Here is a 17165-nt window from a genome sequence, read left to right as displayed (position 1 = left end):
TCCAGGACAAATTAGACGAGTCTGATGAATCCCTCTCTCCAGGAAAGATATTTTTCTGTCTCCTTTCCGGATTTGGGAAGTTTCGAACTTCACCCCTGATCCTGGAACGTTCCCCCAGGTGCCGTCTAGATACGGGCTTACTTTATTTCTATAGGCTGTGCCATTTGTTTGCCTTACATCCTCAGCCCTGGCCTGTTTATTTTTCTTGAAACAGAATTGTAATGTTCTCATTTTCAGCCCACTTCCTTACATGTGGTGTCAAAACACATAATCCATAATCCTTCTACGGCAAGAGGTAGGGGGAGAGAATTTCGATGGAGGCAAACTGAGCACACTAGCCTGGGAGGGCAGCCTTCACGAAGGAACGAAGCCCTGTGGAAAAGGGTGCTTTTCAGCACCCTTGTAGAGCCCTTCCAAACAAAGAGACATAGCCCAAGCGTGACAGGGCTCCATTCCTTCAAGGCTCCCAAGACATCTCTTGGGACACATTAGCATGTACCCGGTGGGCCCCCGTGACGCCAGAGCTATGGAAAGTGAGACTGATCTGCAAAGAATGCCAGGGTCCTAGGAAAGGAGGCATCGAGTCTTCTCTTCAACGTCCTCAAGACCTCATTCTTGACTTTGGCTTATGCTTAAGGCAGAAGGACCACGTAGGTCTGATAAGGCCCAAGTCCGGCCTCTTGCTTCCAATCAAGTTGCAAGCTTGAATCAGCATGGCCTCCCCATAGACTTGAATAGATGACAACGTTCTCCTCTCGGGGCTTGTCCCTCTATTCTCGCTTCTTGCCAAGGATTCCTTTCTTACCCCTCAAATCAGCGTCTGTTTTATGTCTTCCAGTTTCTGTGTCCGCTTTCTGTTTCTCAAAGCTGTTTCTGGGTATCCCTCCCTTTAATAGCCTAGGCTAGGCCAATCCTCAGTCTGTAACCGTGCGGCCATCTTGGCGGACATGATCCTCGTGATGTCATAAACCACCTCAAAATTCGAAGTTGTCCTGACAACCTGCGTGCACACAGAGTTTCAGAGCCATCTCAGGCCAGGCTGACTCCTCACCCTTCCCTGGTAGGATAGTTTTCCTTTTTCTCGATTTCTTGTCGGTTTCTGTCTTGCCCCTCGAACTTTGGAAGGCCTGCTACATTCTCTCTAGACACTGGTTTCTGTCCTGTAAGATTATCCTGGGTTTCACCTCTTACATGTTATGTAGATGGCCAAGTGGGTGGACGTTCCCCAGAGAAAGTCCTGGACTCCCTCCCAGGTTGAAGTTGCCCGGGCCATCCTCTGATGCGCAATGATCGTGTCATCTCCTAGCACTCTGCCGATTCCACCTTGGCAGGTCCCATGTTTTCCTTCCTTCTTCCTCTGGGGAAGTGTACCAGAGGCGTTCATGGATTGTAAAAGCCTCACGGTTCTTTTTCTGGTGCGTATTGATAAGGTGACCTCACCATTGCTACTTAGTTTATGATCCCTGTCCGCACCGTACCATGAAATCTGTATTTCCTAACACTGCTAATGTGATCTGCACCCGTGATGTGAAACAGTGAGGCCTGGGCCGGCCAAGCAGAACGTGGGCACTTACCCGCTCCGCCACAGGGCCGGCCCTGAATTGGACTTTTGGACCAACCTTTTGCCTGAGCTTGGGAACACGTGGGCCTGTTTGGATTATTCGTGAAGGTCATTAGTAGTAACATCCTGGACGGTAACCTTTTCCGTGGGTGCATGGGTTTAGCAGGCAGCATGTTCTGTGGGTAGTATTCCTCTTCATCTATTTGGAATGGTCTACCTTTCTGTAGCATCAGTACGCATTTTGAGGTGATTTTCCAGCCTTGGAAGTTCACCTTCTCTAATCTCTTTCAGCCCCAAAGCTTTATGCCGTCATTCTGAACCCCATTTTGGATTTTTTTTGCTTTTAGGTGAATTTATTGCCACAACCCTGCACTAGAACATCCTATATCTTTCCGATTTGCATCCTCATCGATGTAGACTTCCGTGTAGCTGACATCATCTTCCCCTGCGTAAGCCTAATAGCAGGCCCTGACCACACACTTGTGCCTCATCATCTGTTTCACCCTCTCACACCTCCCCGCTTTGTCTCTGGGAACCCCCAATCAAATGTCCCGTGCCACCTGTTCCTGACCGCTTGTTTTTGCTTCTCCTCTTAAGTGAGGTCCTACGGTACTTGCCTTGCTCCCTGGGGCTTGTTTCACTTCCCTAAAACCCTCACAGCCATTCTGGTGCTCACAAATGGCTGGATTGCATCCTTGGTTCCGGCTGACTGGTATGCCATTGCGTGGCTATAGCCCATCTTCCTTCTGCACTCGTCCCTTGCTGGGCTCCAGGGAGGCTTCCAAGTCTTGGGTCGTGGGAGCGACGCTGTGGTGAACTCAGCGGTGCACATGTCTTTATGCAGGAGTGTTTCCGAGTTCTTTGGATCAACACGCCGCAGAGGAATAGCTGGATCATATGGGACATGGATTCTTCAAGTTCTGAGGCAGTTCCACACCGCTTGGCGTAGTGGCTGCACCGGTCTGCACTCCCACCAACGGTGCAGGAGGCTTCCCTTCTCTCCACCTCCTCTCTGACACTTGTGGCTTCCTGTCTGCTTCCTTATAGCCATTCTGACCACAGTGAGCTGCTGTGCCCTTGCAGTTTGCATTTGCATTGGCCTGAGACTTAATGACGGTGAGCAAGTGTTCATGCACCCGTTGGCCCTCTTTCGATCTTCTTGGCAGAAATCTCTGTTTCCATCTTCTGCCCAGGTTTTCATTGGCTTGTTGTTGTTTTTTTTTCCTGTGGGGACGTGCGAGTTGATTGCATCCTTGGGCTTTTCACCCCTTGTCCGATGTGTGGTTTGCAAACATCCTCCCCCAGTCGTTGTGCTATCTTTGCATTCAGTCGATGGTTTCCTTCACTGGGCAGAAGCGTCCGCATTTGACGTGGTCCCGTTGGTTTCTTGTTGACTTGGTTGCCCTGGCCCAGTCGGACTTGCTTCTTCCAAACAGGCGGCTCAGACAGATGGTAAAGAGCACTCTGCCTAGGTCTTCTGCTACAAGGTTCACGGTTTCAAGTCTGCCATTCAAGGCTTTGATCCATTTCAGGTGGTGTGTGTGCCAGGTGTAACATCATGGTGTACTCTCGTTGTGTTCCATGTGGCTGTGCAGGCTTCCCAGCACCGTTTATGGTTGAGACTCTCCCTTCTCCGCTGTCTCCTCTTGGCTCCCTGGTCGAAAATGGGCTGTCCATGTACGTTTGAGTTGGGCTCTGGGTTCTCGATTCTGTTGCATGGGTCTGTGTGCCTGTTTTGGGGCCCAGACTGTGCCGTCTCGGTACCTAGTGCTTCGTCCTATATGTTGAAATCGGAAAGTGTGCCACGTCCTGCTTTTTTCGTTTTCCTGAGGATTCCTTTGCCTAGTCAGGGTGTCTTGTTGCTGGCTAGAAGCTTTAGCATTCCCTCTTCTGTCTCTGTGGGAAACATTGCTGCAACTTTGACTGGGATTGCATGGAATCCAGAGATTCCTTGCTCTGGTAGGCACGTTTCCAGTGTGTTGATGCTTCCACTCCTAGATCCTGGAATCTCCTTCTTTCTCCTTGTGTCTTCTTGAATTTCTTTCCCCCAACGTTGGTTAGTTTTCCATTGCCATGGCTTTCACCTGTTTTGCTAAGTTTCTTCATAGAGATCTCATCCTTCTCACTGGCATGCAGTTTCTCACTTTTTCTTTTCAGCTTCAGTTTCTCTATGCTTTGCAACTTGGAATCGGTTTTGTTCTGGCAGAAGTGCATCGCTGAGCTCACATCTGCTGGCAATGCTCCTGTATTTGCTGTGGAAGTCTGGCCCTGTCTAACGTCCCTTCCCATCTGCCTCTACACTACCTCGGACGCCTGCCCCAGAATGCCTGAAGCAGTGGTGAGCAGGCCCACCCGAGGGTCCACCCGGCCCACCACGGGCCACCGACCCAGAAGGTGCGGACCTCACCGCTGCGCCACCGGCCGGCCCCTTTCATGTTCCGTTGGCAACCTGCAGTTGAGGGCAATGGGACTTGATTATGCTACGTGAGCCCAACTCTGGCACTGTGTAGATGAGGCCAGGTTGTTTTTCGGGTCCACTGCGATGTCAGAGGATTTGTCATAATCGTGTCTCTGCTGTCCCGGCAAGCTTCACGCACACACGGTTTCCTGGCCCGCTTGGAGCAGTCTCATAACTCACCCTTCCCACTTAGCCCAGCCTTGACCTTCGCTGCCGTCTTTTGGCTTGTGAATTTCTCTGCCTTTCAAACGTTCCAGCAGAGTCTGTCTAAAGACGGACATCATCTTTCATTGTGGATTATCCAGGTGTGATTTCTGTTCGCCTTCCATTTTCTGGGACCTTGGTCTCTTTTCCATAGGAGAATCGTCATGGTATTTCTCAGCTATCCCCCTTAGACATGCTTATCAGTCCGTTCCCCTTCATTCCAAGTGATTCATTTTGCATTTCTGGAATCACCGTATGTTCTCTAGGCCGAGGTGTGAGTGCTTTCGTGACTCTTGGTTGTTGTCTTTGAATTTGCACCGGTCACTTGAAGGAGTCTTTGCTGTCCTAGCCTGGGTCAAACTAAGCACTGGGAACACGTGGTCGTCTGGGTTGGTTTGACATCCTGAGGTCAGAAACTCCAAACTCGAGGTCGTCCTGGCATCCCCCTTTACAGACACAATGTTTCCAGGACAAATTAGACGAGTCTGATGAATCCCTCTCTCCAGGAAAGATATTTTTCTGTCTCCTTTCCGGATTTGGGAAGTTTCGAACTTCACCCCTGATCCTGGAACGTTCCCCCAGGTGCCGTCTAGATACGGGCTTACTTTATTTCTATAGGCTGTGCCATTTGTTTGCCTTACATCCTCAGCCCTGGCCTGTTTATTTTTCTTGAAACAGAATTGTAATGTTCTCATTTTCAGCCCACTTCCTTACATGTGGTGTCAAAACACATAATCCATAATCCTTCTACGGCAAGAGGTAGGGGGAGAGAATTTCGATGGAGGCAAACTGAGCACACTAGCCTGGGAGGGCAGCCTTCACGAAGGAACGAAGCCCTGTGGAAAAGGGTGCTTTTCAGCACCCTTGTAGAGCCCTTCCAAACAAAGAGACATAGCCCAAGCGTGACAGGGCTCCATTCCTTCAAGGCTCCCAAGACATCTCTTGGGACACATTAGCATGTACCCGGTGGGCCCCCGTGACGCCAGAGCTATGGAAAGTGAGACTGATCTGCAAAGAATGCCAGGGGCCTAGGAAAGGAGGCATCGAGTCTTCTCTTCAACGTCCTCAAGACCTCATTCTTGACTTTGGCTTATGCTTAAGGCAGAAGGACCACGTAGGTCTGATAAGGCCCAAGTCCGGCCTCTTGCTTCCAATCAAGTTGCAAGCTTGAATCAGCATGGCCTCCCCATAGACTTGAATAGATGACAACGTTCTCCTCTCGGGGCTTGTCCCTCTATTCTCGCTTCTTGCCAAGGATTCCTTTCTTACCCCTCGAATCAGCGTCTGTTTTATGCCTTCCAGTTTCTGTGTCCGCTTTCTGTTTCTCAAAGCTGTTTCTGGGTATCCCTCCCTTTAATAGCCTAGCCTAGGCCAATCCTCAGTCTGTAACCGTGCGGCCATCTTGGCGGACATGATCCTCGTGATGTCATAAACCACCTCAAAATTCGAAGTTGTCCTGACAACCTGCGTGCACACAGAGTTTCAGAGCCATCTCAGGCCAGGCTGACTCCTCACCCTTCCCTGGTAGGATAGTTTTCCTTTTTCTCGATTTCTTGTCGGTTTCTGTCTTGCCCCTCGAACTTTGGAAGGCCTGCTACATTCTCTCTAGACACTGGTTTCTGTCCTGTAAGATTATCCTGGGTTTCACCTCTTACATTTTATGTAGATGGCCAAGTGGGTGGACGTTCCCCAGAGAAAGTCCTGGACTCCCTCCCAGGTTGAAGTTGCCCGGGCCATCCTCTGATGCGCAATGATCGTGTCATCTCCTAGCACTCTGCCGATTCCACCTTGGCAGGTCCCATGTTTTCCTTCCTTCTTCCTCTGGGGAAGTGTACCAGAGGCGTTCATGGATTGTAAAAGCCTCACGGTTCTTTTTCTGGTGCGTATTGATAAGGTGACCTCACCATTGCTACTTAGTTTATGATCCCTGTCCGCACCGTACCATGAAATCTGTATTTCCTAACACTGCTAATGTGATCTGCACCCGTGATGTGAAACAGTGAGGCCTGGGCCGGCCAAGCAGAACGTGGGCACTTACCCGCTCCGCCACAGGGCCGGCCCTGAATTGGACTTTTGGACCAACCTTTTGCCTGAGCTTGGGAACACGTGGGCCTGTTTGGATTATTCGTGAAGGTGATTAGTAGTAACATCCTGGACGGTAACCTTTTCCGTGGGTGCATGGGTTTAGCAGGCAGCATGTTCTGTGGGTAGTATTCCTCTTCATCTATTTGGAATGGTCTACCTTTCTGTAGCATCAGTACGCATTTTGAGGTGATTTTCCAGCCTTGGAAGTTCACCTTCTCTCATCTCTTTCAGCCCCAAAGCTTTATGCCGTCATTCTGGACCCCATTTTGGATTTTTTTTGCTTTTAGGTGAATTTATTGCCACAACCCTGCACTAGAACATCCTATATCTTTCCGATTTGCATCCTCATCGATGTAGACTTCCGTGTAGCTGACATCATCTTCCCCTGCGTAAGCCTAATAGCAGGCCCTGACCACACACTTGTGCCTCATCATCTGTTTCACCCTCTCACACCTCCCCGCTTTGTCTCTGGGAACCCCCAATCAAATGTCCCGTGCCACCTGTTCCTGACCGCTTGTTTTTGCTTCTCCTCTTAAGTGAGGTCCTACGGTACTTGCCTTGCTCCCTGGGGCTTGTTTCACTTCCCTAAAACCCTCACAGCCATTCTGGTGCTCACAAATGGCTGGATTGCATCCTTGGTTCCGGCTGACTGGTATGCCATTGCGTGGCTATAGCCCATCTTCCTTCTGCACTCGTCCCTTGCTGGGCTCCAGGGAGGCTTCCAAGTCTTGGGTCGTGGGAGCGACGCTGTGGTGAACTCAGCGGTGCACATGTCTTTATGCAGGAGTGTTTCCGAGTTCTTTGGATCAACACGCCGCAGAGGAATAGCTGGATCATATGGGACATGGATTCTTCAAGTTCTGAGGCAGTTCCACACCGCTTGGCGTAGTGGCTGCACCGGTCTGCACTCCCACCAACGGTGCAGGAGGCTTCCCTTCTCTCCACCTCCTCTCTGACACTTGTGGCTTCCTGTCTGCTTCCTTATAGCCATTCTGACCACAGTGAGCTGCTGTGCCCTTGCAGTTTGCATTTGCATTGGCCTGAGACTTAATGACGGTGAGCAAGTGTTCATGCACCCGTTGGCCCTCTTTCGATCTTCTTGGCAGAAATCTCTGTTTCCATCTTCTGCCCAGGTTTTCATTGGCTTGTTGTTGTTTTTTTTTTCCTGTGGGGACGTGCGAGTTGATTGCATCCTTGGGCTTTTCACCCCTTGTCCGATGTGTGGTTTGCAAACATCCTCCCCCAGTCGTTGTGCTATCTTTGCATTCAGTCGATGGTTTCCTTCACTGGGCAGAAGCGTCCGCATTTGACGTGGTCCCGTTGGTTTCTTGTTGACTTGGTTGCCCTGGCCCAGTCGGACTTGCTTCTTCCAAACAGGCGGCTCAGACAGATGGCAAAGAGCACTCTGCCTAGGTCTTCTGCTACAAGGTTCACGGTTTCAAGTCTGCCATTCAAGGCATTGATCCATTTCAGGTGGTGTGTGTGCCAGGTGTAACATCATGGTGTACTCTCGTTGTGTTCCATGTGGCTGTGCAGGCTTCCCAGCACCGTTTATGGTAGAGACTCTCCCTTCTCCGCTGTCTCCTCTTTGTCTCCCTGGTCGAAAATGGGCTGTCCATGTACGTTTGAGTGGGGCTCTGGGTTCTCGATTCTGTTGCATGGGTCTGTGTGCCTGTTTTGGGGCCCAGACTGTGCCGTCTCGGTACCTAGTGCTTCGTCCTATATGTTGAAATCGGAAAGTGTGCCACGTCCTGCTTTTTTCGTTTTCCTGAGGATTCCTTTGCCTAGTCAGGGTGTCTTGTTGCTGGCTAGAAGCTTTAGCATTCCCTCTTCTGTCTCTGTGGGAAACATTGCTGCAACTTTGACTGGGATTGCATGGAATCCAGAGATTCCTTGCTCTGGTAGGCACGTTTCCAGTGTGTTGATGCTTCCACTCCTAGATCCTGGAATCTCCTTCTTTCTCCTTGTGTCTTCTTGAATTTCTTTCCCCCAACGTTGGTTAGTTTTCCATTGCCATGGCTTTCACCTGTTTTGCTAAGTTTCTTCATAGAGATCTCATCCTTCTCACTGGCATGCAGTTTCTCACTTTTTCTTTTCAGCTTCAGTTTCTCTATGCTTTGCAACTTGGAATCGGTTTTGTTCTGGCAGAAGTGCATCGCTGAGCTCACATCTGCTGGCAATGCTCCTGTATTTGCTGTGGAAGTCTGGCCCTGTCTAACGTCCCTTCCCATCTGCCTCTACACTACCTCGGACGCCTGCCCCAGAATGCCTGAAGCAGTGGTGAGCAGGCCCACCCGAGGGTCCACCCGGCCCACCACGGGCCACCGACCCAGAAGGTGCGGACCTCACCGCTGCGCCACCGGCCGGCCCCTTTCATGTTCCGTTGGCAACCTGCAGTTGAGGACAATGGGACTTGAATATGCTACTTGAGCCCAACTCTGGCACTGTGTAGATGAGGCCAGGTTGTTTCTCGGGTCCACTGCGATGTCAGAGGATTTGTCATAATCGTGTCTCTGCTGTCCCGGCAAGCTTCACGCACACACGGTTTCCTGGCCCGCTTGGAGCAGTCTCATAACTCACCCTTCCCACTTAGCCCAGCCTTGACCTTCGCTGCCGTCTTTTGGCTTGTGAATTTCTCTGCCTTTCAAACGTTCCAGCAGAGTCTGTCTAAAGACGGACATCATCTTTCATTGTGGATTATCCAGGTGTGATTTCTGTTCGCCTTCCATTTTCTGGGACCTTGGTCTCTTTTCCATAGGAGAATCGCCATGGTATTTCTCAGCTATCCCCCTTAGACATGCTTATCAGTCCGTTCCCCTTCATTCCAAGTGATTCATTTTGCATTTCTGGAATCACCGTATGTTCTCTAGGCCGAGGTGTGAGTGCTTTCGTGACTCTTGGTTGTTGTCTTTGAATTTGCACCGGTCACTTGAAGGAGTCTTTGCTGTCCTAGCCTGGGTCAAACTAAGCACTGGGAACACGTGGTCGTCTGGGTTGGTTTGACATCCTGAGGTCAGAAACTCCAAACTCGAGGTCGTCCTGGCATCCCCCTTTACAGACACAATGTTTCCAGGACAAATTAGACGAGTCTGATGAATCCCTCTCTCCAGGAAAGATATTTTTCTGTCTCCTTTCCGGATTTGGGAAGTTTCGAACTTCACCCCTGATCCTGGAACGTTCCCCCAGGTGCCGTCTAGATACGGGCTTACTTTATTTCTATAGGCTGTGCCATTTGTTTGCCTTACATCCTCAGCCCTGGCCTGTTTATTTTTCTTGAAACAGAATTGTAATGTTCTCATTTTCAGCCCACTTCCTTACATGTGGTGTCAAAACACATAATCCATAATCCTTCTACGGCAAGAGGTAGGGGGAGAGAATTTCGATGGAGGCAAACTGAGCACACTAGCCTGGGAGGGCAGCCTTCACGAAGGAACGAAGCCCTGTGGAAAAGGGTGCTTTTCAGCACCCTTGTAGAGCACTTCCAAACAAAGAGACATAGCCCAAGCGTGACAGGGCTCCATTCCTTCAAGGCTCCCAAGACATCTCTTGGGACACATTAGCATGTACCCGGTGGGCCCCCGTGACGCCAGAGCTATGGAAAGTGAGACTGATCTGCAAAGAATGCCAGGGGCCTAGGAAAGGAGGCATCGAGTCTTCTCTTCAACGTCCTCAAGACCTCATTCTTGACTTTGGCTTATGCTTAAGGCAGAAGGACCACGTAGGTCTGATAAGGCCCAAGTCCGGCCTCTTGCTTCCAATCAAGTTGCAAGCTTGAATCAGCATGGCCTCCCCATAGACTTGAACAGATGACAACGTTCTCCTCTCGGGGCTTGTCCCTCTATTCTCGCTTCTTGCCAAGGATTCCTTTCTTACCCCTCGAATCAGCGTCTGTTTTATGCCTTCCAGTTTCTGTGTCCGCTTTCTGTTTCTCAAAGCTGTTTCTGGGTATCCCTCCCTTTAATAGCCTAGCCTAGGCCAATCCTCAGTCTGTAACCGTGCGGCCATCTTGGCGGACATGATCCTCGTGATGTCATAAACCACCTCAAAATTCGAAGTTGTCCTGACAACCTGCGTGCACACAGAGTTTCAGAGCCATCTCAGGCCAGGCTGACTCCTCACCCTTCCCTGGTAGGATAGTTTTCCTTTTTCTCGATTTCTTGTCGGTTTCTGTCTTGCCCCTCGAACTTTGGAAGGCCTGCTACATTCTCTCTAGACACTGGTTTCTGTCCTGTAAGATTATCCTGGGTTTCACCTCTTACATTTTATGTAGATGGCCAAGTGGGTGGACGTTCCCCAGAGAAAGTCCTGGACTCCCTCCCAGGTTGAAGTTGCCCGGGCCATCCTCTGATGCGCAATGATCGTGTCATCTCCTAGCACTCTGCCGATTCCACCTTGGCAGGTCCCATGTTTTCCTTCCTTCTTCCTCTGGGGAAGTGTACCAGAGGCGTTCATGGATTGTAAAAGCCTCACGGTTCTTTTTCTGGTGCGTATTGATAAGGTGACCTCACCATTGCTACTTAGTTTATGATCCCTGTCCGCACCGTACCATGAAATCTGTATTTCCTAACACTGCTAATGTGATCTGCACCCGTGATGTGAAACAGTGAGGCCTGGGCCGGCCAAGCAGAACGTGGGCACTTACCCGCTCCGCCACAGGGCCGGCCCTGAATTGGACTTTTGGACCAACCTTTTGCCTGAGCTTGGGAACACGTGGGCCTGTTTGGATTATTCGTGAAGGTGATTAGTAGTAACATCCTGGACGGTAACCTTTTCCGTGGGTGCATGGGTTTAGCAGGCAGCATGTTCTGTGGGTAGTATTCCTCTTCATCTATTTGGAATGGTCTACCTTTCTGTAGCATCAGTACGCATTTTGAGGTGATTTTCCAGCCTTGGAAGTTCACCTTCTCTCATCTCTTTCAGCCCCAAAGCTTTATGCCGTCATTCTGGACCCCATTTTGGATTTTTTTTGCTTTTAGGTGAATTTATTGCCACAACCCTGCACTAGAACATCCTATATCTTTCCGATTTGCATCCTCATCGATGTAGACTTCCGTGTAGCTGACATCATCTTCCCCTGCGTAAGCCTAATAGCAGGCCCTGACCACACACTTGTGCCTCATCATCTGTTTCACCCTCTCACACCTCCCCGCTTTGTCTCTGGGAACCCCCAATCAAATGTCCCGTGCCACCTGTTCCTGACCGCTTGTTTTTGCTTCTCCTCTTAAGTGAGGTCCTACGGTACTTGCCTTGCTCCCTGGGGCTTGTTTCACTTCCCTAAAACCCTCACAGCCATTCTGGTGCTCACAAATGGCTGGATTGCATCCTTGGTTCCGGCTGACTGGTATGCCATTGCGTGGCTATAGCCCATCTTCCTTCTGCACTCGTCCCTTGCTGGGCTCCAGGGAGGCTTCCAAGTCTTGGGTCGTGGGAGCGACGCTGTGGTGAACTCAGCGGTGCACATGTCTTTATGCAGGAGTGTTTCCGAGTTCTTTGGATCAACACGCCGCAGAGGAATAGCTGGATCATATGGGACATGGATTCTTCAAGTTCTGAGGCAGTTCCACACCGCTTGGCGTAGTGGCTGCACCGGTCTGCACTCCCACCAACGGTGCAGGAGGCTTCCCTTCTCTCCACCTCCTCTCTGACACTTGTGGCTTCCTGTCTGCTTCCTTATAGCCATTCTGACCACAGTGAGCTGCTGTGCCCTTGCAGTTTGCATTTGCATTGGCCTGAGACTTAATGACGGTGAGCAAGTGTTCATGCACCCGTTGGCCCTCTTTCGATCTTCTTGGCAGAAATCTCTGTTTCCATCTTCTGCCCAGGTTTTCATTGGCTTGTTGTTGTTTTTTTTTTCCTGTGGGGACGTGCGAGTTGATTGCATCCTTGGGCTTTTCACCCCTTGTCCGATGTGTGGTTTGCAAACATCCTCCCCCAGTCGTTGTGCTATCTTTGCATTCAGTCGATGGTTTCCTTCACTGGGCAGAAGCGTCCGCATTTGACGTGGTCCCGTTGGTTTCTTGTTGACTTGGTTGCCCTGGCCCAGTCGGACTTGCTTCTTCCAAACAGGCGGCTCAGACAGATGGCAAAGAGCACTCTGCCTAGGTCTTCTGCTACAAGGTTCACGGTTTCAAGTCTGCCATTCAAGGCATTGATCCATTTCAGGTGGTGTGTGTGCCAGGTGTAACATCATGGTGTACTCTCGTTGTGTTCCATGTGGCTGTGCAGGCTTCCCAGCACCGTTTATGGTAGAGACTCTCCCTTCTCCGCTGTCTCCTCTTTGTCTCCCTGGTCGAAAATGGGCTGTCCATGTACGTTTGAGTGGGGCTCTGGGTTCTCGATTCTGTTGCATGGGTCTGTGTGCCTGTTTTGGGGCCCAGACTGTGCCGTCTCGGTACCTAGTGCTTCGTCCTATATGTTGAAATCGGAAAGTGTGCCACGTCCTGCTTTTTTCGTTTTCCTGAGGATTCCTTTGCCTAGTCAGGGTGTCTTGTTGCTGGCTAGAAGCTTTAGCATTCCCTCTTCTGTCTCTGTGGGAAACATTGCTGCAACTTTGACTGGGATTGCATGGAATCCAGAGATTCCTTGCTCTGGTAGGCACGTTTCCAGTGTGTTGATGCTTCCACTCCTAGATCCTGGAATCTCCTTCTTTCTCCTTGTGTCTTCTTGAATTTCTTTCCCCCAACGTTGGTTAGTTTTCCATTGCCATGGCTTTCACCTGTTTTGCTAAGTTTCTTCATAGAGATCTCATCCTTCTCACTGGCATGCAGTTTCTCACTTTTTCTTTTCAGCTTCAGTTTCTCTATGCTTTGCAACTTGGAATCGGTTTTGTTCTGGCAGAAGTGCATCGCTGAGCTCACATCTGCTGGCAATGCTCCTGTATTTGCTGTGGAAGTCTGGCCCTGTCTAACGTCCCTTCCCATCTGCCTCTACACTACCTCGGACGCCTGCCCCAGAATGCCTGAAGCAGTGGTGAGCAGGCCCACCCGAGGGTCCACCCGGCCCACCACGGGCCACCGACCCAGAAGGTGCGGACCTCACCGCTGCGCCACCGGCCGGCCCCTTTCATGTTCCGTTGGCAACCTGCAGTTGAGGACAATGGGACTTGAATATGCTACTTGAGCCCAACTCTGGCACTGTGTAGATGAGGCCAGGTTGTTTCTCGGGTCCACTGCGATGTCAGAGGATTTGTCATAATCGTGTCTCTGCTGTCCCGGCAAGCTTCACGCACACACGGTTTCCTGGCCCGCTTGGAGCAGTCTCATAACTCACCCTTCCCACTTAGCCCAGCCTTGACCTTCGCTGCCGTCTTTTGGCTTGTGAATTTCTCTGCCTTTCAAACGTTCCAGCAGAGTCTGTCTAAAGACGGACATCATCTTTCATTGTGGATTATCCAGGTGTGATTTCTGTTCGCCTTCCATTTTCTGGGACCTTGGTCTCTTTTCCATAGGAGAATCGCCATGGTATTTCTCAGCTATCCCCCTTAGACATGCTTATCAGTCCGTTCCCCTTCATTCCAAGTGATTCATTTTGCATTTCTGGAATCACCGTATGTTCTCTAGGCCGAGGTGTGAGTGCTTTCGTGACTCTTGGTTGTTGTCTTTGAATTTGCACCGGTCACTTGAAGGAGTCTTTGCTGTCCTAGCCTGGGTCAAACTAAGCACTGGGAACACGTGGTCGTCTGGGTTGGTTTGACATCCTGAGGTCAGAAACTCCAAACTCGAGGTCGTCCTGGCATCCCCCTTTACAGACACAATGTTTCCAGGACAAATTAGACGAGTCTGATGAATCCCTCTCTCCAGGAAAGATATTTTTCTGTCTCCTTTCCGGATTTGGGAAGTTTCGAACTTCACCCCTGATCCTGGAACGTTCCCCCAGGTGCCGTCTAGATACGGGCTTACTTTATTTCTATAGGCTGTGCCATTTGTTTGCCTTACATCCTCAGCCCTGGCCTGTTTATTTTTCTTGAAACAGAATTGTAATGTTCTCATTTTCAGCCCACTTCCTTACATGTGGTGTCAAAACACATAATCCATAATCCTTCTACGGCAAGAGGTAGGGGGAGAGAATTTCGATGGAGGCAAACTGAGCACACTAGCCTGGGAGGGCAGCCTTCACGAAGGAACGAAGCCCTGTGGAAAAGGGTGCTTTTCAGCACCCTTGTAGAGCCCTTCCAAACAAAGAGACATAGCCCAAGCGTGACAGGGCTCCATTCCTTCAAGGCTCCCAAGACATCTCTTGGGACACATTAGCATGTACCCGGTGGGCCCCCGTGACGCCAGAGCTATGGAAAGTGAGACTGATCTGCAAAGAATGCCAGGGTCCTAGGAAAGGAGGCATCGAGTCTTCTCTTCAACGTCCTCAAGACCTCATTCTTGACTTTGGCTTATGCTTAAGGCAGAAGGACCACGTAGGTCTGATAAGGCCCAAGTCCGGCCTCTTGCTTCCAATCAAGTTGCAAGCTTGAATCAGCATGGCCTCCCCATAGACTTGAATAGATGACAACGTTCTCCTCTCGGGGCTTGTCCCTCTATTCTCGCTTCTTGCCAAGGATTCCTTTCTTACCCCTCGAATCAGCGTCTGTTTTATGCCTTCCAGTTTCTGTGTCCGCTTTCTGTTTCTCAAAGCTGTTTCTGGGTATCCCTCCCTTTAATAGCCTAGGCTAGGCCAATCCTCAGTCTGTAACCGTGCGGCCATCTTGGCGGACATGATCCTCGTGATGTCATAAACCACCTCAAAATTCGAAGTTGTCCTGACAACCTGCGTGCACACAGAGTTTCAGAGCCATCTCAGGCCAGGCTGACTCCTCACCCTTCCCTGGTAGGATAGTTTTCCTTTTTCTCGATTTCTTGTCGGTTTCTGTCTTGCCCCTCGAACTTTGGAAGGCCTGCTACATTCTCTCTAGACACTGGTTTCTGTCCTGTAAGATTATCCTGGGTTTCACCTCTTACATGTTATGTAGATGGCCAAGTGGGTGGACGTTCCCCAGAGAAAGTCCTGGACTCCCTCCCAGGTTGAAGTTGCCCGGGCCATCCTCTGATGCGCAATGATCGTGTCATCTCCTAGCACTCTGCCGATTCCACCTTGGCAGGTCCCATGTTTTCCTTCCTTCTTCCTCTGGGGAAGTGTACCAGAGGCGTTCATGGATTGTAAAAGCCTCACGGTTCTTTTTCTGGTGCGTATTGATAAGGTGACCTCACCATTGCTACTTAGTTTATGATCCCTGTCCGCACCGTACCATGAAATCTGTATTTCCTAACACTGCTAATGTGATCTGCACCCGTGATGTGAAACAGTGAGGCCTGGGCCGGCCAAGCAGAACGTGGGCACTTACCCGCTCCGCCACAGGGCCGGCCCTGAATTGGACTTTTGGACCAACCTTTTGCCTGAGCTTGGGAACACGTGGGCCTGTTTGGATTATTCGTGAAGGTGATTAGTAGTAACATCCTGGACGGTAACCTTTTCCGTGGGTGCATGGGTTTAGCAGGCAGCATGTTCTGTGGGTAGTATTCCTCTTCATCTATTTGGAATGGTCTACCTTTCTGTAGCATCAGTACGCATTTTGAGGTGATTTTCCAGCCTTGGAAGTTCACCTTCTCTCATCTCTTTCAGCCCCAAAGCTTTATGCCGTCATTCTGGACCCCATTTTGGATTTTTTTTGCTTTTAGGTGAATTTATTGCCACAACCCTGCACTAGAACATCCTATATCTTTCCGATTTGCATCCTCATCGATGTAGACTTCCGTGTAGCTGACATCATCTTCCCCTGCGTAAGCCTAATAGCAGGCCCTGACCACACACTTGTGCCTCATCATCTGTTTCACCCTCTCACACCTCCCCGCTTTGTCTCTGGGAACCCCCAATCAAATGTCCCGTGCCACCTGTTCCTGACCGCTTGTTTTTGCTTCTCCTCTTAAGTGAGGTCCTACGGTACTTGCCTTGCTCCCTGGGGCTTGTTTCACTTCCCTAAAACCCTCACAGCCATTCTGGTGCTCACAAATGGCTGGATTGCATCCTTGGTTCCGGCTGACTGGTATGCCATTGCGTGGCTATAGCCCATCTTCCTTCTGCACTCGTCCCTTGCTGGGCTCCAGGGAGGCTTCCAAGTCTTGGGTCGTGGGAGCGACGCTGTGGTGAACTCAGCGGTGCACATGTCTTTATGCAGGAGTGTTTCCGAGTTCTTTGGATCAACACGCCGCAGAGGAATAGCTGGATCATATGGGACATGGATTCTTCAAGTTCTGAGGCAGTTCCACACCGCTTGGCGTAGTGGCTGCACCGGTCTGCACTCCCACCAACGGTGCAGGAGGCTTCCCTTCTCTCCACCTCCTCTCTGACACTTGTGGCTTCCTGTCTGCTTCCTTATAGCCATTCTGACCACAGTGAGCTGCTGTGCCCTTGCAGTTTGCATTTGCATTGGCCTGAGACTTAATGACGGTGAGCAAGTGTTCATGCACCCGTTGGCCCTCTTTCGATCTTCTTGGCAGAAATCTCTGTTTCCATCTTCTGCCCAGGTTTTCATTGGCTTGTTGTTGTTTTTTTTTTCCTGTGGGGACGTGCGAGTTGATTGCATCCTTGGGCTTTTCACCCCTTGTCCGATGTGTGGTTTGCAAACATCCTCCCCCAGTCGTTGTGCTATCTTTGCATTCAGTCGATGGTTTCCTTCACTGGGCAGAAGCGTCCGCATTTGACGTGGTCCCGTTGGTTTCTTGTTGACTTGGTTGCCCTGGCCCAGTCGGACTTGCTTCTTCCAAACAGGCGGCTCAGACAGATGGCAAAGAGCACTCTGCCTAGGTCTTCTGCTACAAGGTTCACGGTTTCAAGTCTGCCATTCAAGGCTTTGATCCATTTCAGGTGGTG

This window comes from Equus asinus, chromosome 1 (assembly GCF_041296235.1).
Source record: "Equus asinus isolate D_3611 breed Donkey chromosome 1, EquAss-T2T_v2, whole genome shotgun sequence".
Taxonomy (NCBI): domain Eukaryota; kingdom Metazoa; phylum Chordata; class Mammalia; order Perissodactyla; family Equidae; genus Equus; species Equus asinus.
This window is presented reverse-complemented; position numbering follows the sequence as displayed.